Genomic DNA, 23,094 nt, shown 5'->3' with positions numbered 1-23,094 from the left:
TTATAATGTTGTGTCTCTTAATGTTTTGTCTTATTAAACATTGCTGGTTCTCTAGTGTTTACTCTTCCAGACTAGGGATTTTTTTTTTCTTAAGATATCTGTAACTTACAGAAATGGAAAAATATTTATTTGTAAACAAATTGGAGCATTCAACTTTTCTCTCTATTTGAACCCTCTGAAACCAAAAGGTCTCAGTAAGTATTCTTTCTTCCATGCCAATCAGTCATTTGCGTAAGTTCAATAAGAATTTGTTCTCCTTGTAACAGGACACCATTAGAAACATGGGCTATTTTACCAAGGCTTTGACCAGAATGTCATATTTGAGAAGGACTCAGATATGACCAGACAGCCTAAAGGAACTAAGGTTGACTTTATAAAACCTGGAGCTGTAAAGTCCTTTGGAACTGTTGGCCTGATACCTTGCTTACAGAATTGCCAGCAACCTCACCAGGTGAGTAAAGAATGTCACTTCCTGCAGGATACTTTGGGAACCTCAAGAAGAAAAATTCGCCCAAATTGACAGGTATTGCAGACATGCCTGATGGCAAGTACGTGGCTTGACTTCTGGCCCGTAGAGACTACTAAAAGTTCAACCTAGAGATTCCTTATAAAAAGTTCTAGCAAAGCAGATTCTAAAAGATCTATATGATCACACTCACTGTTCTTGCTGATCTTATGTAAATAATTAGGCCGAGTTTGTTAAAACTGGACATATAGGAATTTATAAAGAATCTCCATACAGAGAGGCTTCTTATATTACCCTACAAAGTCAGTACAAAGAGCTGAGTTAAAAGCTGTTCAATTAGCCCTGCAGATGTATTCTGAACCATGCAATCTATACACAGACAGCCATTTTGTGGCATGAGCAGTCCTTTCTCTGCCACAGGCTTATGTGCTTACCAATGATGAAGAATTCTATCATTTGTTTTCTAGCATTCAGCAACTTCTGAGGTCGAGACAAGCTCTGATCTTTATTTCCCATATATGAGCCCATACTAAATTACCAGGTCCTTTATCCAGAGGCAATGATATTGCAGATATGATCACTCATGCATATGTAATTGATGTCACTAATAAACAAATGGCTATATGAAGTCACACTAAATTTCATCGGAATGTGTCGGCCCTACGCTGACAGTTTCATATAACCAGAGAAGAGGCTCGTCAAATAGTCAAAAGCTGTCCTGCCTGTCCAATTCATTATTCCTTACCTACATATTCGGTAAGACCTAGAGGATTGATGCCTAATCACTTATGGCAAATGGATGTAACGCTGTTCCCTGCCTTTGGCTGTTTAAAATATATACATGTCTCTATTGACACCTTTTCAGGATTTGTACACGCTACTGCACACTCAGGAGAAGCTTTTGTAGATGTACAAAATCACCTCTTTTCCGCCTTCTCTCAAATGGGAACTCCTAAAGCCATTAAAACAGACAATGGCTCAGCATACAGTTCAAAAGCCTTCGAAGAATTTTCTCTAACCTTTCAAATTAAACATTCAGTGGCCATCCCCTATAATTCTCAAGGACAAGCCATTGTCGAAAGGGCTAATGGAATCCTTAAATCATATCTCAAAAAATTAAAAGAGGGGAGATACTACAGGGAACAGTGAAATACTCTCCTCATATGCATTTAAATTTAACTTTTTATGTTTTAAATTTTTTGAATGTCGATGATATAGGTCGCACAGCAGCTGAACGCATTTGGCATCCAGACTTTTCTCCTCTTCCTTATGCTAGGTGGAAAGACACCTCCCCGCCCGACGGGCACTTGGAAGGGTCCTGATCCTGTCCTCCGCAGAGGACGTGGTTTTATTTGCATTTTTCCTCAGGATGAGGATACCCCGCACTGGCTTCCAGAAAGGTGGTGCCAAATCCTCACGTCTCCAACAGAGGATGGCTCGTCTCATGTTAAACGGCCAAAACAGATGAAGAAGAAGACATCTCCCCCCCTTACAGCCGGAGGGATGTTTCATGCAGAACTCTGGAAACTGGTAGCTGCCCTGGGACCAATCAGAGTGCAAATAGCCAGGAGTGGTTACACTGCCACAAAAGACTTCAATCTGACTTTGCGGGCCTATGTTCCTAGAACTTTTTTGCTGGTAGTGGGCTTGGGATCAATAATTCTCACCTCTTTTCAACAAGAACATCTATTGTATAATATCCATTGTGACCATTGTGTGTTAACAAATTGTCTACCTGTGTCCCTGCCTTCGTCAGGCACAGGTCCCATGATAGTGTTTATAACTATGCAACCTCCATATATGTTATTGCCTGTGGAAGTAGAAGGACCTTGGTATGCTAATTATGGTTATCAGTTTGCTCTTGAAATGCAGTTGCAACTCAAATGAGTCAAATGTTTTCTGGGTCTATTGATAGCAGGAATAGCAGCACTAGTAACACTCATAGCCACAGCCACCGTGTCTTCAGTGGCATTGTCTCAAAGTATTCACACTGCTAAGCATGTGAATAATCTTGCTAAGAATGTCTCACATGCCTTAGCTACACAGGAACATATTGACCAAAAGATTCTCAGTCGTCTTGATGGCCTAGAGGAGACTGTAAAATATTTAGGTAACCAACTGTCCATTCTTAAAACCCAGATATCTTTGGTTTGCCATGGAGGGTTTCAGCATATCTGTGTAACCCCGTTGGAAGCAGATAATGTTAACTGGGACTGAGTAAAAAGACACTTACAAGGAGTATGGTATCATACTAATGTCAGCCTTGATTTAATGGATCTGCAAAAGGATATATCAAGTATCAGTCAGTCTCGACTGGACATGGTTAACCCTGCTGAAGTGGTGGCACACATCCTAGATAGTCTTCATGGATTTAACCCACGTAATTTGTTAAGACACTCATTCTGGTTGTTTACTGGACTCATTATATTACTTGCTCTTGTTTTAATATGGTGCATTGTACAGATTTGTGCAGGGCAACACAGATTCCATATGAGGGCCCAAATGTAATTTCTTGATCTAAAAACAAAGAAGAGGGAAATGTAGGCAGCCGCGGACTGGGCTAGAGTCAAGAGACCAAACCAGGCCCCGACTAACACCTCCTGGAAGCCCAAGGGTTAATAACCCCGTGAGTGGAAAGTTGAGCAGCACTTAAGAAAGGGTCTGAGCTATGGATCCTTAAGACTCGCCGACATGGTTGCCTGCGTGTGCTTATCTGGAATGGGCAAAACAAGCCTGCTCATTGAATCATTGTGGGATTGTGCTGTCCTTGCACGGGCTATAAACTACACCATTGTAAGATTGTGCTGTGCTTACATAAACTATGTCTTGAGTAGCCTTGAAGTTAGTACATCTGGCGCCAGAAGGTCTGCTATTGGTGCTTGGGAAATAGATAATGGGAAAGCTTGAAGGGTTTTCTGTGCATGTTGCAAACTCTTTCATAATCAGTTAAAAATAGATACTTTTTTGTAGTTGTTTCTGTTAGCTATATAATGCCTTGCTGCCTTGAATAAAATTGGCACTGCTTGGACATCATCCACTGTGTCCCTCCTGTCCCATCTCTTTACGTCTTGTCTTTGTCTCACCATCCTCTTACCCTCTCGACCCTGGTCATGTTGTCGTGCTGGCTGTGACAGACAAACCAAGAAACAGACTCAACTATAGAGAACAAAGTGGTGGTAGCCATAGGGAAGGGGGGCCACGGAATGGGTGAAGGTGATGGGGGTTAAGAAGTGTACTTGTGCGAATGAACACTGGGCAATGTATGGAAATATTCAATCACCACATTATACCCCTGAAACTTATGTTAACATTGTAAGATAACTATACTGAAATTCAAGTTTCAAAGAAGTAAAACAGTTTTTCAAAGATGGAGCACTGCTTGATAGGTTCCTTTGACTTGACCTCATGCCATTCATCTGAGGTTGTATTCCTCTAACCAAACACGGGAAGCTCAAGGTCATGGCTCAGTGATGGATGATACCCACCATGGATGTGTGCAGTGGTGTTAAATGACATAGAATCTGAGGCTGAGAAGAGAGAAACAGGCAGGCATGGGAAAGTGGTGCCCTGAAGCATGTCCTCACTTTCTCAGCACAGGATCCCTCCTAGATCTGATGAGCCAAAGACTTAAGAGGTTCCTGTAGCACCAACAAAGGAAATTGTCAACTTTTAGTGTTTGTGGGTTCTGCTCCTGGTCTCCCCAAAGAAGTAATGCTTTCACATTTACCAAAAGTCAAAAGGAGTCCACGGAAACTCAAAGAAGAGGCTCTCTCTCTGCACTGAGCTCACAATGTACATTTGCTTGATATAAGAAAATAACCCAAAAGGAGCATTTGGGAAAAGAGGAGAAAAAGGAAGATATTTCCCTGGTTCCCATGACATTAAAGTCATACAGTCCTGTATATAGTAGAAGCTTAACATCGGGAACTACAATGTCTTTCTACAATGTCTTTTGTTTAACAATTTGCAACTTTTTATGTAAAAAATGGATATACCCCAACACAAAAGTTCCTTTGTCAGAACACTCTCTTCCTTGTGAACTGCCTATCCCACACAGCTGTCCTAATCTGAGCTCAAGTAAAACTGTGCTTTTTTTTTCCCCAAAAATTCTAAAGGATTTTTCGTTGTGCGTCGACGGCATCAATCTCTTGAATTTAGTGGTTGGAATTGCTCGAGTTGATGGTGCATGGGTTTGGCCAGGTGGCACTGAGCATTCAAAGTAGAGGAAAGAGGACTGGAGCAACCACTTCTGAAAGCTTATCTTCACCCCCACCCCATGCCAGTCTCCAAGCACACTGCATAATGATATTACTCTGTGAGATTCAGCAAGGACTTTTTTTTTTTTATTTCAGGTTTTTACTTAAATTCCAGTTAGTTAAAATAGAGTATAATATTAGCTTCAGGAATAGAATTTAGTGATTCATCACTTCCATACAACACCCAGTGCTCATCCCAGCAAGTGCCCTCCTTGATGCCCATCATCCACTTAATCCACCCTCTTGCCTACCTCCTGTCCAGTAACCATGAGTTTATTCTCTAGAGTTAAGAGTCTGGTATATGGCTGGCTTTTCTGTTTTCTTCCTCCCCATGCTCATCTGTTTTGTTTCTTCAATTCCTTATGTGAGTGAAATACTATGGTATTTGTCTTTCACTGAATGACTTATTTCTCTCAGCATCATACACTCTAGCTCCACCCACATCATTGCTACGATGGATACATGAATTCAGTAATGTCACAGGATGTAAAGTCAACGTACAGAAATTGGCTGCATTTCTATACACCAATTATGAAGCACCAGAAAGAGAAATGGAGGAATGGATCCCATTTACAATTGTACCAAAGGCCGTAAGACACCTAGAATATAATTAATCAAAGAAGTATAACATCTCTACTCTGAAGACTACAGAACACTTATGAAAGAAACTGAGCAGGACAAAAAGAAATGGAAAAACATCCCACGCTCATGGACTGGAAAAACAACTACCATGAAAACGTCTATAGGACCCAAAACAATCTACACATTTAATGCAATCTCTATTAAAATACCACCAGTATTTTTCACAGACCTAGAACAAACAATCCTTTTTTTTTTCTTTTCAGTGTTCCAGAATTCATTGTTTATGCACCACACCCAGTGCTCCATAGAAAAAACAATCTTAACATTTTGATGGAACCACAAAAAACCCTGAACAGCCAAAGCAATCCTGAAAAAGAAATGCAAACCTGGAGGCTTCAGATTCCACACTTAAAGCTACAATACAAAGCTTCAGTCATCAAGACAGTATGGTACAGACATGAAAACAAACACATACATCAATGGAACAGAATAGAGACCCCAGAAATGGACCCACAACTACCTGGTCAGCTAATCTTTGGCCAAGCAGGAAAGACTATCCAGTGGAAAAAAAGAGTCTCTTCAATAAATGCTGTTGGGAAAACTGGACAGCTACATGCAAAAGAATGAAACTGGAACACTTCTTAACACCATATACAAAAATAAATTCAAAATGGATGAAAAACCTAAACGTTAGACAGGAAACCATCAAGATCCTAGAGGAGAACACCTTGGTCATAGCTTCTTCTTACTAGATGAGTCTCTGGAGGCCAGGAAGAAATAGCTTTAAAGAAGCCTATTTTCTCATTTTGGTAGTATCTGACTTTCTCTGGAAGGAAAATCTGTCAAATCTCTTCCCCTGAAAAGTGATGAAAATGAAGGCTCACAGAAGTTACATAACTTATGAAGTCACACAGACATGAGTGTTTTGCAGCACTAATAAAAGTTCCTATAAGAGGGGCACCCACGTGGCTTAGTAAGTTGAGCATCCAACTCTTGAATTTGGCTCAAGTCAGGATCTCAGGGTCTCAAGCCTCAAGATCTCAAGTCTCATGTTCCTTTGCAGCTGTGTGCTAGACGTGGATCCTGCTTTAGGTTTTCTCTCTCCCTTTTGATCAGCCCCTTCACTCTTCTCCCCCCACTCCCACCTGTATGCTCACTCTTGCTCTCTCTCAAAAGAAAAAAAATTATCATAACAATAATAGTTCACTGAGGGATATTGTGCTAAGCATTTTGCTAATCACTGTACATAGGTTATGGCATTTTATTTCATCATAATCACGTGAGGTCATATTATTGTGTATAACAAAGAATAGGAATCCTGAGGAGAAACATTAAAATCATTTACTCAGCCATATTAAAAATTGACAAGATGAGATGAAACAGAAGTACAAGTAAGTTATTGCTTTCTCTTTGGGAATAGTAAGAGAAACATGTTTTGTCTTTATCATGCGTTCATCCCATCTAATCCACCTCTATGTGACTTGCTTTGCTGGCAGAGCCCGTCTTCATTCTACTAACCATTTCTAGTGATGGCTGGGCTCCTCCAGAGGCTCTCTGTAAAGGTTTTTGGTATCAGGACATGAGATGGTCTGGAGGCAAGAACGACCCATCTTTCCCTTGGAACTGGTAGCTTCTTTCCCACGTCACTGAAGTTGGCATGACATCAAATGCCAGGAAGGGATAATTTCTCTTTAACTAGGTTGTCTAAAGTCTCACAACTGTGATCTACTGGGCTGTACTATCCTGAACTTTCTGGCTTCTTCTAATTTTTTTTTTTTCATCGAATACCAAAAAGTTCTCTCTTTCTTTTTTTCAATTTATTTTTTTAATATATTTTCAGCATAACAGTATTCATTGTTTTTGCACCACACCCAGTGCTCCATGCAATCTGTGCCCTCTCTAATACCCACCACCTAGTTCCCCAACCTCCCACTCCCGCCACTTCAAACCCCTCAGATTGTTTTTCAGCGTCCATAGTCTCTCATGGTTCACCTCCCCTTTTAATTCTTTTTTTAAAATTCACGTTCAATTAGTTAACATACAATGTATTATGTGATTCAGGGGTACAGGTCTCTGATTCATCAGTCTTATATAATACCCAGAGCTCATTACAACACATAGCCTCCCTGATGTCTATCACCCACTTACCCCATCCCCTACCCACTTCTGTCCAGCAACCCTCAGTTGGTTTCTTATGAGGAAGAGTCTGTTATGGTTTGTTTCCCTCTCTGGCATCACCTTCATTATTTTTTTTCCTCTCTTCCCCTATGATCCTCTATTTTGTTTATGAAATTCCACATATCTGTGAGATCATATGATAATGGTATTTCTCTGACAGACTTATATTGCTTAGCATCTACATTGTTGCAAATGGCAAGATTCCATTCTTAATGGCTGTGTAATATTCCATCATATATATATATATATATATATATATATATATATATATATATATATCACAGCTTCTTTATCCATTCATCTATTGATGGACATCTGGGCTCTTTCCATAGTTTGGCTGTTTTGGAAGTTGCATCTATAACCATTGCTCTGAAAGTATCCCTTTGGATCACTACATTTGCATCTATCGGGTAAATACCCAGGAGTGCAATTGCTGGGTCATTCAGTAGCCCAATTTTCAGCTTTTGTTCCATACTGTTTTCCAGAGTGGCGGCACCAGCTTGCATTCCCACTAACAGTGTAAGACGGTTCCCCTTTCTCCACATCCTTGCCAACAACTGTTATTTCCTGACTTGTTAATTTTAACCTTTAATGCTGGTGCGAGGTGGTATCTCATTGAAGATTTGGTTTGTATTTTCTTGATGCCAAGTGATGTTGAACATCTTTTCATGTGTGTCTTGGCCATCTGGATGTCTTCTTTACAGAAATGTCTGTTTGCGTCTTCTGCCCATTTCTTGATTGGATTATTTGTTCTTTGGGTGTTCATTTTGGTAAGATCTTTATGGCTTTTGGATACTAGCCCTTTATCTGATAAGATATTTGCAAGTATCTTCTCTCATTCTGTCAGTTTTCTTTGGATTTTGTTGGAACTTTCTGGTTCCTTATTATTATCTGTGAAACTGGAAGTTTCCAATAATAGCGATATGACAGAGGATTCATTTTTGTAAGGCAAGACAATCAGTCCCAGCAATGAGCAAAAACAGGTAAATTTCACTTCCTTTCAGAGAAATGTTGAATGGGAAATTTGGGTTCTGACAGTTTTCAAAGTGGACTGTCGGGTGCCTGAGGCATATGTCTCCAAAGTTTTGTGTCTCTGCAGTCAACTGGAGGAAGTTAAAGTGGGGTCATATGGGCCAGGTCTCCTTCCATTTGAGAGTCTTCCACCTTTTCTCCTCTGTTGAAGAGACTGGGTTGAAAATATCCTCATTCTGCTATTCCTACTTTGCTGTTTTAGATGAAAGTTATACAACTCAGTGTTTCCTACTCATAAATTGATCATTATGTCAGAACAACCTGGGAGAGTTAGTACAAATGCAACCTCTTAGATCTGGTTTCTAGCAATTCTGATTCAGCTGGCTTATGTGGGCTCTGGAATCCACTTATGAAAGTCAGGGGTTTATTGGGGCGCCTGGGTGGCTCAGTGGGTTAAGCCACTGCCTTTGGCTCAGGTCATCATCTCAGGATCCTGGGATCGAGCCCCGCATCGGGCTCTCTGCTCAGCAGGGAGCCTGCTTCCTCCTCTCTCTCTGCCTGCCTCTCTGCCTGCTTGTGATCTCTCTCTGTCAAATAAATAAATAAAATCTTTAAAAAAAAATTTATAGAAAGTCAGGGGTTTAGTCAGTTTGGAAACTCCCTGAGATCAGGGATGTCCCTTACAGTTCTTGAGACTAATGATTTCATATATATTAAGACTTTTCATCTTCACAATTGACTTGTTAATGGAAGCTTCTCTTTTTCCCTGGTTTGCAGATGAAGAAACTAAGGCACAGAGAGGACCCAGTTCCCCTGTGACTGGCCCAAGGATGCCTTGCTACACGGGCTGGAGCCAGGTCTCAGGGAGAGTCCCCTTCTATGCCAAACACCATGCCCACATTTTCAAATTCACTCTTAGAGCTTTCCGTGCAGGAGCTTCCTTTACCTAGACCTCATTTCTGCCCCAAACCTGCAGGATTAAATTTTTTCATTTGAAAAATTTCTTCATAACACACTAAGAGCATCACGTTATAAATGCTGGCTGTTCATGTGAGACACCATGCTTAATAAAAAATACATTTGGGCATCTGGGTGATGCAGCTCATTGGGCATCTGCCTTCAGCTGGGGTCATGATCGAGTCCTGGGATCGAGTCACATATCGGGATCCCTGCTCAGCAGGAAGCCTGCTTCTCCCTCTGCCTGCCTCTCTCCCTGCCTGTGCTTGCTCTCTCTCTCTCTCTTTCTCTTTATCTGATAAATAAATAAATAAATAAATAAATATAAATCTTAAAAAAATATTTGCTTTCACATCTCCAATTAATATCGATATATAGTGCAAAGTGGGTTTTAGTATTAAATTATTTTTAAGTAGATGTTCATTCACTCCAGTTACTTTCAGGGAAAGTCATTATTCGGGTGAAGTGTACCTGTAACTGTATTTTAAAAATCAAATAATTGATGGGTGCCTGGGTGGCTCAATTGGTGGAGCAAGCAACATTTGATCTCAGAGTTGTGGGTTTGAGCCCCATGTTGGATGTAGAGATTACTTTGGAGGGCACGTATTGTATGGAGCACTGGGTGTGATGCATAAACAATGAATTCTGTTATGCTGAAAATAAATTTAAAAAAAATCATTGGAAAAAATGTTTAAAAATTGTATATGTGGGGCGCCTGGGTGGCTCAGTGGTTAAGCCGCTGCCTTCAGCTCAGGTCATGATCTCAGGGTCCTGGGATCGAGGCCCGCATCGGGCTCTCTGCTCAGCAGGGAGCCTGCTTCCCTCTCTCTCTCTCTCTCTGCCTGCCTCTCCGTCTACTTGTGATCTCTCTCTGTCAAATAAGTAAATAAAATCTTTAAAAGAAATTGTATATGTGTATGGGGAATTTTTTTACTCAATAATCTCTCATATTCATATAATTACATTGTGTTTACTTACACCATAATGTAGTGCTTTAATTATAGTAGATTTATGGTGAGCTTTGAATTAGTACATTTCTCCAATTTAAGTCTTCAAAGTCGTCTTGCTATTCTAAGTACCTTGAATTCCATATAGATTTTAAAATTAGCTTGTAAATTTGCCCCCAAAGTGTCTTCTCCCATGTGAGTCAGAATAAAACTGATTTGGCATTCCAGCAATGTGGAGTCTTCTAATCTATGAATGGGATAGATTTTGTTCTATTTATTTAGATTGCCTTTAATTTATCCCAGCAATAGTTTCCAGAGGTCTTTGTTATATGTGTTCTTATGCATTTAAAGATGGTGGACATGAATCTCTGTTCTCTTTATTGAATTTCATTTCCTTTTTTAAAATGTCGTTTTCTTAATGCTCATTGGTAGTGTGGAGAAATAGAGTAGATTATTCCGTGAGTGTTATGGAGGTATAATCTAGCTACAGTAGACAACATCACTTTAAACTGTACAATTAAGACTAAACTTTCAGGAATCATTTCTATAGCTCCTTACTAGAGAAGTTCCTCTGAAAGTGTACAGTACCCAAAACCTTGAGGAGGAGGCCCAGTGTTCTCTCCAGAGTGTGAAACTGGCTTTAGGCATAGTTTCCACAACTGCCAACTGCCATCAGTGACTGTTCTTCTCCTCCTTTGGAGGAGTAAGTGAGAGAGAGACGTAGTCTGAATGCTTTCCCAATAAAATAAAAATTAAAAAAGCTAAACGGTACAATGAAATGCATTTTCACAGATGTAACTTCCATTTTCCTTGCTAAGTAGTATTCCTCTACTGGATATATTCTGTGTGTACCTTCACCTACTGATGGACATCTATGTAGTTTCCAGGGTGTAGCCATTGTGAAGAAAGCTGTGATGAATATTCAAGTGCAGGGTGTTGTGTGGACATACTGTCTGAACACATAGGAGAGGAATGCCTGTTCACATGACTGGTAAATGTTTACCTGTGGCTCAGCTTTTCTCAGGAGTTGGGCCATTTTTGATTCCCAAAAGTGTAAGAAATGTTCAGTTCCTTTATATCCTCACCACATGTGTTTTTTGTAATTTTAGTCACAGGGATGGAGGTATAACAGTAACTCACTGCAGTATTAATTGATCTTCTGGATGTCTGAGCGTGCTGTCCAAAACTGACCTCTGTGCTTCAGAGCCAAAATATAAGACGAAGACAGAGTTTGCAATAATTTGGAATGATAGCTTTCCAGGGCAATGGAAGCTACAGCAAGCTAAGGTCCTCAAAAACTGGAAGCCCTGCCCCCAGAGGAAGGGGTAGGGAGGGTGCTTATGTGGAAATACAGGATCTAGCCAGCTTCCACAGAAATTGTGTGTATGTTTCTGGCCTCCCCCATCATGTTTAGGGTGGACCAAGTTCCTGAAACAGAAGGCAAAGAAGGAAGGAGGGGGAGATTTGCAGAAGAGAAGAGAAGATCACTTGGTTTAAAATCGAGCCTCCTGGAGACATTAGTGAAGCCATTTTGATTTTTGTTCAACTCTATTCTTTAAGTGGTTTCGGGTGGAGCATCTTACAAGTGCTTCTGGCCATTTAGATATCTTCTTTTGTGAAGTATTTCTTCTTCAGTCTTTTCAACAATTCTCCTATTGCATTGTCTTATCAGACACAAAACGTGTGAGAACATTACACTGAAAACTGTAGAGCATTACTTTGAGAAATTAAAGAACTCAATACACAGAAAGATAATATCTGTTGTGGATCGGAAGACTCATTATGATTTAGATATCAATTCTTCCCGCAATGATCAACAGATCTCACACAATGCCAATCAACATTCCAGTAGATATCTTAGTAAGCATTTATAAGCTGATCCAACATGTATATGGAAATGCAAATGGTCTTGAAGTATGAAAACAATGTTGAAAAGATGGAGTGGCAGACTTACATTGCCTATTCCAGAATTACTATAGAAATATGTTATGCAAATTAAAAGTGATTTGTTCTATTAATCTTCAGTTGTAAGAGTTTCTGCACACTGTCAGTGCAGCATGGCAGTTACCTTCCTCCATTTTTACTTCAGTTACTTGATCTAAAATCTGGCCACCATTCACATTTTTTTAGGACTTTAATTATATATTTGTCAGAGAGAGAGACAGTGAAAGAGGGAACACAAGCAGGGGGAGTGGGCCAGGGAGAAGGAGGATCCCCACTGAGCAGGGAGCCCAATGTGGGGCTCCATCCCAGGACGCTGGGATCAAGACCTGAACCGAAGGCAGAGGCTCAAAGACTGAGCCACCCCAGCACCCCTATTTACATTATTTTTATATGGAGAGAGAATACTAAAGTCTGGAAAGCATTTAAGTTCTCAAAGAGAAAGGCAGAACATCACTGATCATTATGGCATGGATGCCCCATTAGACTTTGTGAACTTGCCTCAATTTCTCCAGCTGGCCAAGTCAGAGAGGGAAGCTACAGATACCAGCAGTTTCCTCAGGAGACCTTGGAAGTATTGACTGCTTTGGGCCAATGTGGAACCCAGGTGTTCGCAGTGTCCCGAGAAGCTGAAATCTGGTTGCAGTCTAGGGTCCCAGGGCCAAGTTGGTCAAAAACAACCATGAGACCAGGACAACCACTGATGTCATCCCCAGCAGCACTGGCCACTTCCTCCGAGGAACTCACCATACCCACACTTCTCATGACTTCTGGTTACTAGACTGAAAGCCCTGTTAGACTGGGGAGAATGCTGTATTTACCTCTGTATTCATGGCTCCAAGGACCAAGCCAAGCACTGAGGAAGCTATCAGAGACATTCCTTCCCTGGTCCAAAAGAAGTGGTCAAAAATCTCCACTCACAACTGCAGTCTGGGCCGAATGTCCTGCAGGAATGCTCTCTGCTTTCTCCCAGGAGGCAACAAATCCCCTTCCTTAAAGAGGAGCCTCATGACACTCTCGATGTCCCATGACATGCCCTTTGGCGAGTTCTGATGAAGAAGGGACTGTCCTCTTGGATTCTTCTCAATGGCTCACCCTGTCATTAGGATTCGATGTACTTGGCCTAGCCGCCACACCCTTTTATCGAGCAGGGAGCCCCCCTACCCCTCCCTTTCACATGGGACTTAATCCCTGGGACGTGGGATTATGACGGGAGCTGAAGGCAGACTCTCAAGGAACTGAGATACCCATATGCTACAAGATTTTGTTTGCATTCTCCCACTCACTGCTTGACCTCAGTGAAATCTTATTGATGTCAGAATTCCAAGTTCTTAACACAGACTAAGGAAAATGGAACACTGAACATATAGAAAAGTTACATTGCTCATAAAGCCCTTACAACCATAAATTCAGAAGAATATTATTGGTGTCACTGTCTCAGAGGCAAGAGTCCCTACTGTGGTCATTTCTGACCTTACAACAATACTCTGCAGTAAGAATGGACCTCTCCGACTCTTATCCAAACATTATTGGCCCTCCTAAGCCCACACTTACTTGGAAGACATCCACCATAAGGGCAGCTCCAAGGTTGAATCTAGGGGTCTGGGGCACAGCCTCATGGTCACATTCTCCTCCGCTGGGAACTGGTGCTTCCCGGCAGTACAAATGAATCCCATCTCTCCTCTGAGTCTCCATGGCAGAGGCCCAGGTTCACTGTGGTCTACGTTACTCTCCTAGTCCTCCCTGCTCAGCTCAGGCTGCTCCCTGAAGAATTTGATGCTTCTGTATGCATTCCTTGGTTTACCCTAATTTTCTGGACTCAAGTTGTGTTTATTCTTCCCTCCTCTGGCAACCACCTGCTCCACCCTTTGCCTTGTTCTTCTTTGTGTTATTCTCATCTTCCAAACTTGCTGATATCCTCCCTTCCATCTCCTCTCTCCATTCTCTGCTTTCAGTGTGGACTCAGCTCAGTCTCCTGCGGGAGACACAGAGAAGGGACCAAGTCTGGTCTCGGCTGCAGTCCCTGTTACAGGGCTGTGTAACAGGCACCTTAGTCCCTCAAGCACTCGCAGAAAACTGAGCAGGAAGGGACTTTGGAGAATTTGAATATCACTGTATCTTACACATTAGGGTGAATTTCCCCCACCAGCTGATAGCAGCAGATCCCCCACACAGGCTTTGGCTACACACTTCCCTGTCCAGGCTCCTCACACACCCTCAAGAAACCCACTTCTGAATATCAGGGGACACTGGTCAATCAACATTCCCACTGTTAAAACAAAATGTTAAGAAGGACTTTTCCCTGGAATATGCTTTTGTCACAATTCTACACTCCTACAGTTTATACTCAGTTGGTTTACAATCCTGGGTGAACTGCAGTAAGTTGGCATCAGCTGGGGGGTTAGGAGTGTCTCTTCTTTTCCTGTCTCACAGATTATGGGTTATAGCTAAGGTGGTCCCCAACCGAGATTGTTTCCAATCATCTAAGGAACTCAACCTACAGGTCAGCAGGAGCAGTTCGGGCCCTAACAAAGTTCTTCCTGAACTGTCATTCCCATCTGTCCCCACTGGGCACTGAAACCACCATGTAAATATCATAAAGCCATAGGTTATTGTAGGACCCAGGCTGGAAAGGAGAGCACATGCTCTGCACCTGCTGTTCTTGATCTGATAGCCCAGGAGTTGGGAAACAACGAAAGCACTGTGTACCTCCTATGGGTCTCTGGCTCATATCAACCTTCTTCTCTATCAATTTCACACCTGGGACAACCCATGCAGGGAAAAGTCCTTTTGAGCCATTTTGAAATGAGAAATTGAGACACAGGAATTTCAAGACAATTAGTCAAAGTTCACACTTTCCCAGTCAGGTTTCCAGCTACAGCTGTAAGATCAGAGCTCTCTATTTTCTTCTTCTGTGTTAGAGATTTCTAGTGAGAATGAACAATACCAGCCTCTGATGCCCTCAACTGACACTCCCAGCCTGACTGTATATTCTCATGTTTGAAATAATAATTATGCAAGCAGAATATCAACCTCAGACAATACTGTTTTGAGACCTTGATAAAATGAGACAAAACAAGGCCTCCTGACAATATTGTTCAGGGACAGATGAAAACAAGGGTTACAGCACAACATCATCCTCTCTTCATAAGGAAATGACTATTACTTCTTTACTATAATCATAGAATTGGCAGTGCTAATAGAGTTCAGTAGAGAACAAATCCGCTCTTTCCATGCTCCCCCACATCACCTACCAAAGTCCAATCCTAGAAAAGGTCCTTACTGAGACCTTGGAGTGTGTTCTTTCTGTCTGCAAGGAGTAAAAAAGCCAGCATGGTTTATGAGAAATGTGTTCCTGAAAATTCGACATAGAGGAATGAATACCAGCTTTCCAGCAATTAATAGAAGTCAAAACCCAGCACCAGAAATAAAGCTGATATTGTCTATGTGATGCCCAGGCTCTGGAACTCCAGAACTTGATTTATCCTTAAAAAGGAAAAAAAAAAAAAAAAAGGACTCTCTACAAATCCCTTTAGTAACTAACATGAACCTTGGTGTTCAGGCAGATTTCCCCACCTCTGGTTTAAACAGAGACTGCTCTCGATCTCAGGGTTGAGAGTTTGAGCCACACATGGGTACAGTGATTACTTAAAGAACAAAATCTTAACAAATGTTTAAAAATATGGAGCAGCTTGGTGGCTGAGCTGGTTAAGTCTCCAACTCTTGGTTTCACTCAGGTCATGATCTCAGGGTCCCCACAGGGCCACTGAAGGAACCTTTTCAGATTCCCTCCCTTTCCCTCACCCTTGGCCTATTCCCACCACTTGCAGGCTTGCATTGGCCTCAGTCTTGCTCTCTGTCTCAAGTAAATAAATAAAATCTTTTAAAATTAAAAAAAGAATAAAAACAAAATAGCCCTGAGGATATGTTAGGAAGAAGCTAGCTAAGAGAGAATGTGCAGCACAGTGTAGCTTAATAAGGCCTCAGATCAGTTACCACCTGGTATTCCCAGCTGGGCAGGAAGCTTCAACCCTTCCGTTAACAGAGGAGTGAGCTCTCTGATGATGCAACCAGAGGCAGGTGCTCCTCCCCTCTGTGGTCTTTAGCCAGAAGCTGCCACTCTGGACTCTTCCTCCTTGTCTAAGTGTGTCAGCTCAGCAGACACTAAGCTCAAAAATCATGTCAGGGAAACGACAGTGATGTGACATCATAGAATGGGAATCTTGCGTGGGTGACAAGATGACAGGCTTTAGAAGGAAATGCTACTTTTGTCTCAGGGATCAGTCAGTATCAAGAAGTCACCACCCCACCCTACTGAACTGTATGCTGCTCCCATTGCATTCCTCTGGAATCTGGGCCAAAGGCTGAGCTCCCAGTGTTCATGCCTCCTGTGGCTACCAAGTCATCCAGGACTTGGCCAGCTCTGTGGGGTCTCCATTCAGGCCCCTCCCTACCTCCCTTTTCCCATGACTCTGTGGGATGCTGGTCCCCACACCTTCCCCCTGCTGAGCGGGACACTTGCATCACATCTCTTGTCCCCCTACAAAACCCCTTCCTCATACCTGGACTTACCACACACACCTTCTGGGTCTGTCTTCTCTGTTTGTTCTCCTACAATTTTGGCTCTGATTTCCCACATATACTGTTTGCATTATTCAACGAGTCTTTTGGCTGTTGTTCTTATGCCTACTACTACAGGTTTCATTTTCAAGAGCTAGTTTTCTTGGGGGTGATCCCAGGGAGGCCTCAGAAGCCACAGGAGGCCTAAACCCCCAGGGGTGTCAACATCACTTCCTGCCTGTTTGCAGGCTGGCCATTGGCCAGGAGGGTGGGATGGATGGGGCAAGCTGTGGGCCTGGAGGGCGTGCAGAAGGGAGAGGGTAACAATCAATGGCCCCAACTAATGGGCATGTATGGGTTTGTTTTTGTTTTTGTTTAAACTATAAGTATTACTTTTATTAATAGTTACTTTTAATTGTGGTAAAATTGATGTAACATATTTACCATTGCAACCATTTTCCCAAGATTTTTTAAGGTATAATGAGCACATAAGATTACATATATTTAAAGTGTACAACCTGATGACTTAATGTACATATTCATTATAATATGATTACTGCAATCAAATTAATAAACACATCACCTCATAATCACCTGAAATTTTTAGGTAAGCAAGCTTAAGATCTATTACCTTAGCAAGTTTCAAGGGCATTATACAGTATTACAACTATAGTCAAGATGCTGTACATTAGTTCCTCATAACTTATTCATCTTATAACTGAATATTCTTACCCTTTGACCATATATCCCCATATGCCCCACCTCTCAGCCACTGGTAACCAAAATCCTACTATTTGTTTCTGTGAGTTTATTTCTTTATTTTTTAAAAGCCCATATATAGATGATAACACACAGTATTTGTCTTTCTCCTTCTGGGTTTTTTCACTTAATATAATGTCCTCCAGTTTCATCCATGTTGACACAAACAGCAGAATTTCCTTTTTTTCATGACCAAATAATATTCATGTTTTCTTTATCATTAAAATATAATGGATATACATATTATATTAGTTTCAGGTGTACAACACAGTAATTTGACAATTACATACACTACTCAGTATTAGACAATAAGTGTAATCACCATCTGTCACTATACCCTGTTATTGCAATATCATTGACTATATACTTAAACCAGTTTCCTTTTTTTAAAGATTTTATTTATTTATTTGACAGACGGAGATCACAAGTAGGCAGAGAGGCAGGCAGAGAGAGAGGGGGAAGCAGGCTCCCTGCTGAGCAGAGACCCCCCCCCCAACGTGGGGCTCCATCCCAGGACCCTGAGATCATGACCTGAGCCGAAGGCAGAGGCTTAACCCACTGAGCCACCCAGGCGCCCCGACTATATTCTTTATGCTAGACTTTTCATGTCCATGACCCACATTTTCTTCACCCATGCAACACTTAGGTTGTTTCAATGTCTTGGCTACTGTGAACAATGCTGAAATGAGCATGGGGTGCAGATATCTCTTGGAGATCCTGTTTTCATTTCCTTTGGATATATGCCCCAAAGTGGGATTGCTGCATCACATGGCAGTTTTACTTTCATTCATTTTGAAAAAAAAAAAATGGCTGTGTCAATTTATGTTTCCACCACGTATAAGGGTTCCATTTTCCCCACAACCTTGCCAACACTTGTTACTTTTATTCTTTTTTATATTAGCAATTCTAACTGTGACATAAGAATACTTCATTGTGGTTTTGACTTGCATTTCCATGATCCTTTGGAAAGATAATTCAGGTCCTTTATTCATTTTTTAATTTTTTATTTTTTATTAGCATATAATGTATTATTAGCCCCAGGGGTACAGGTCTGCAATGTGCCATGTTTACACACTTCACAGCACTCACCATAGCACACACCCTACCCAATGCCATTAGCCCAACCACCCTCTCCCTACCCCCCTTCCCCTGGCAACCCTCAGTTTGTTTTGTGAGATTAAGAGTCTCTTATGGTTTGTCTCCCTCCTGATCCCATCTTCTTTCATTTTTTCCTTCCTTACCCCCGAACACCTCGAATTACCTCAAATTCCTCATATCAGGGAGATCAAAGGATAATTTTCTTTCTCTGATTGACTTATTTCAATTAGTATAATACCCTCTAATTCCATCCACGTCATTGCAAATGGCAAGATTTCATTTCTTTTGATGGCTGCATAGTATTCCATTGTGTAGGTATGTATGTGTATATATATATATGTATACATATATATATATACACACCACCATCTCTTCTTTGTCCATTCATCTGTTGATGGACATTGAGGTTCTTCCTATAGTTTTGCTATTGTGGACATTTCTGTTATAAATATTCCGGTGCACATGCCCCTTCGCATCACTACATTTTTATCTTTAGGGTAAATACCCAGCAGTGCAATTGCTGGGTCATAGGGTAGCTCTATTTTCAACTTTTTGAGGAACCTCCATGCTGTTTTTCAGCGTGGCTGTACCAGCTTGCATTCCCGCCAACAGTGTAGGAGGGTTCCCCTTTCTCCGCATCCTCGCCAGCATCTGTCATTTCCTGACTTGTTAATTTTAGCCATTCTGACTGGCATGAGGTGATATCTCAGTCCGGTTTTGATTTGTATTTCTCTGATGCCGAAGGATGTGGAGCACTTTTTCATGTGTCTGTTGGTCATCTTGGTGTCCTCTTTGCAGAAATGTCTATTCATGTCCTCTGACAATTTCTTGATGGGATCATTTGTTCTTTGGGTGTTGAGTTTGACAAGTTCTTTATAGATTTTGGATACTAGCTCTTTATCTGATATGTCATTTACAAATATCTTCTCCCAGATACTCTGCCAGAACACATTTGTTTCCCTGGCCAGCCCCAGTGAAGGGAAATCATAACACCTAAAAGGAACACAGTTTCTTCTATATTTCCCAAATTCTCTAGGGGAAGTTTTTAGGCACAGCTTATAAATCAGCAGGAATTCAAGTTCATTTCCTGACAAAGGGTACACTGGTTTCTCCCAGCATTGCTCTTTTGTCAGTGCCGGATCTCTGACAGAATGCTATGCATATTGTTAGAAGAAATAGGATGGTCATCTCCGGACCCCACCCACTTATGAGCATGCTTTGTTTTGTAGGCTCCCCATACACCCATTTCCCTTTATTACCTATTTGACCAACATCCTTCCACCAGTGATGCACCCAGCTCAGAGCGATGCTTAACCTGCAGATGGGGCTAAGGACAAGTATACACATGCCTAGAAAGGGGCTGCATTCAGAGTCAGCCATGATGTGGCTATGTGTGGTCATAAGCCAGCCTAGAGCACCATTAGGAAATAGTACCATCAAATTTAGGGGCACCTGGGTGGCTCAGTGGGTTAAGCCGCTGCCTTCGGCTCAGGTCATGATCCCAGGTCCTGGGTTCGAGCCCCACATCGGGCTTTCTGCTCAGCAGGGAGCCTGCTTCCTCCTCTCTCTCTGCCTGCCTCTCTGCTTACTTGTGATTTCTCTCTGTCAAATAAATAAATAAAATCTTTAAAAAAAAAATTAAAAAAAAATTTAGTGGTGTGGCAATGGAATACTATGCAGCCATCAAAAGAAATGAAATCTTGCCATTTGCAACGACGTGGATGGAACTAGAGGGTATCATGCTTAGTGATGTTAGTCAATCGGAGAAAGACAACTATCACATGATCTCCCTGATATGAGAAAGTGGAGATGCAACATGGGGGATTTAGGGGGTAGGAGAAGAATAAATGAAACAAGATGGGATCGGGAGGGAGACAAACCATAAGTGACTCTTAATCTCACAAGACAGAGGGTTGCTGGGGGGAGGGGGGTTGGGAGAAGGGGGGTTCGGGTTATGGACATTGGGGAGGGTATGTGCTATGGTGAGTGCTGTGAAGTGTGTAAACCTGGCGACTCACAGACCTGTACCCCTGGGGATAAAAATATATTATATGTTTATTAAAAATAAAAAATAAAAAAAGAATTTAAAAAATTAAAAATCAGTTAAAAAAAAGAAATTTTAAAAATAAATAAAAATTAAACACAAACAAAACCAACAAAAAAACAATGCAATGGTCCTCTCTGGAATCAACCCACTTATAACCCCATTTTTCTTTTGCTTCCCCCTAGTCCACACCCATGTCTCTTTACTACCCATCTGACCTCCATCCTTCCCCAGTGATGGAGACAGCTCAGTTGCACTGCTTAACCTGGAGGTGGGACCAGAGAGAAGAGCACACATAGTAAAATGGTCTGCCTTCAGAGTCAACCATAAGGTAGCTACAGGCAGTTAGAAATAAGCCCAATGTACCATTAGGAATGAGCACTGTGACATTCAGTGGTACAGATTTGAGGTGTGGTAATGACATCAACTTCCTTGTGCAAGTATGTTTAGACTCAAGCATGAGACCATGGGATCAGAAGATTGAAAGGAAACTGTGTCAAGTGGGAAGATACCAAGTTACCAAAGTCACTCTGACTTGTAGAACTGTTTTGTCCGTTAGCCCTCATTTCCACTACAGAAGCTAGAAAATGTTCAACAGAGTCTCCACTTGCCTTCAAATTTAATCTGAGAACAACTTAGTTTGACCTGTTAATCCAAACTTTCCATTTTTTCCTCGCCTGTGTTGACTACCAGGTATTTAAACTGCCCATTCCCATTTCCAGTGAGACTGCAGTGAGGGGAGACAATAATGTGGTACATCCAGGGAATATTCTGTTTCTTGGTCTTCTTCTGTTCTGAGTGTGCCAACTTTAGTCGGCCAGTGGACATCTGACCACACATGGGAAACCCAGCAACTACTAAAAAAGTAGGGTCTCTGGTTTATCTTGGGAAATGTATAGCAACAATTAGGATTCTCCAGGGCTAAGAATGGCTCCTGATCTGCAAGGGCCAAGCTGCCCCATACTTTCTTTCTTTTATTTTTTTAAAAGATTTTATTTACTTATTTGACAGAGAGATAGAGAGCACAAGTAAGCAGAGTGGCAGGCAGAGGGAGAGAGAGAGAAGCAGGCTCTCTGCCAAGCAGGGTCCCATTGTGGGGCTTGATCCCAGGACCCTGAATTCATGACCTGAGCTGAAGGCAGCTGCTTAACCAACTGAGCCACCCATCACCCTTGCCCCATCCTTTCCTTAGGGGGAGTAATTCCAGATTCCTGACTCATGCACCTGTTTATTTTTATTTATTGCTTTCTGTTTGTTTGTTTGTTTTTGTTTTTTAGCTAGTCTCCATCACCAACATGGGACCCCTTACATGCAGAGTTGCACACTCTACCGACTGAGCCAGCCATGTGTCCCTTCAGGCACCTTTGATATCTAGGCACATATCATGATTTCCATGTTGGCAAAAAGAGTTCAAACTCTGGGAACTGCCTTCGATCTACTCTCCTCCTCTGGGCATGTTTCTTGAGTTCTTGCTGGGTGGGAGTCCTGTTTCCCACGCACTGATGGAAGACCCTGTAGGAAACCACACCAAATCCCATGGGATCTCTTTTATCGTTTCTGTATAATCCTCTCAGGCTCTCAGTGTGCTTGTGCTCCTGAAGACACCTCTGACTAGGACTGCCCAGGGCTCCTGGAGCTACTTTGTACACAGTCCCAGAGAATGAGGAGTAAGTGCCATATATGACAACCAGCCCCATTGAACTCCCTCCCCAAAGGCACTCAGCCCTTCACTAATAGGTACAGGAGGGTGAAATCATTATTGTAGATATAATCTTTTGAAAGCCGCTAGGACAAAGAGGCTTATTACTTAGAGAGGAAAGTCCACCAGAATAATGTCAGACCTGTCCACAGAGACTTGGCAAGCCAGAAAGGGCTGGCAAGATATATTCAGGGCACTAAATGAGAAGAACATGCAGCCAAGAATACTTTATCCAGCAAGACTGACATTCAAAATGGATGGAGAGATAAAGAGTTTCCAAGACTGGCAAGGCTTAAAAGACTATGCAACCACCAAGCCGACACTGCAGGAAATATTAAGGGGGGTTCTATAAAAGAGGAAAAATCCTAAGAATAGCATTGAACATAAATATAGAGACAATCTACAGAAAGACTTCAAAGATAACACGATGTCAATAAAAACATATCTATCAATAATCACTCTCAATGTGGATTGAATACCCAAATGAGAACTCCCATTCACAAGACATAAAAGTAATTTGAACTCACTGAATGGGCAGAAGGAACACACTATTAATAAAAAGCCAGTATAAGACTCGGATACACATGTTACCAAAGAAGACACATGAATGGCTCATAAGCACAGACAAGGGTCAT

General features: G+C 41.7%; 1 long non-coding RNA gene and 1 other non-coding gene across 2 annotated transcripts in view; one reads left to right on the top strand and one right to left on the bottom strand.

Annotated features, from left to right (window-relative positions):
- Positions 1–2,293: 2,293 nt before the first annotated feature.
- Positions 2,294–23,094, bottom strand: part of LOC125096883 (uncharacterized) — a 28,996-nt gene continuing 8,195 nt past the window's right edge. Inside the window, exons 2-3 of the long non-coding RNA XR_007126423.1 lie at positions 13,224–13,229; positions 2,294–2,303 (exon numbers count right to left, since the gene is read on the bottom strand). This is a non-coding gene — a long non-coding RNA (uncharacterized LOC125096883). The remainder of the gene's footprint in view (positions 2,304–13,223; positions 13,230–23,094) is intronic.
- Positions 10,878–11,092, top strand: LOC125099378 (small nucleolar RNA U3). The gene has a single exon (XR_007127141.1). It is a non-coding gene; the product is annotated as a small nucleolar RNA U3 (small nucleolar RNA).

This window comes from Lutra lutra, chromosome 4 (genome assembly GCF_902655055.1).
Source record: "Lutra lutra chromosome 4, mLutLut1.2, whole genome shotgun sequence".
NCBI classification, from domain to species: domain Eukaryota; kingdom Metazoa; phylum Chordata; class Mammalia; order Carnivora; family Mustelidae; genus Lutra; species Lutra lutra.
This window is presented reverse-complemented; position numbering and strand designations above follow the sequence as displayed.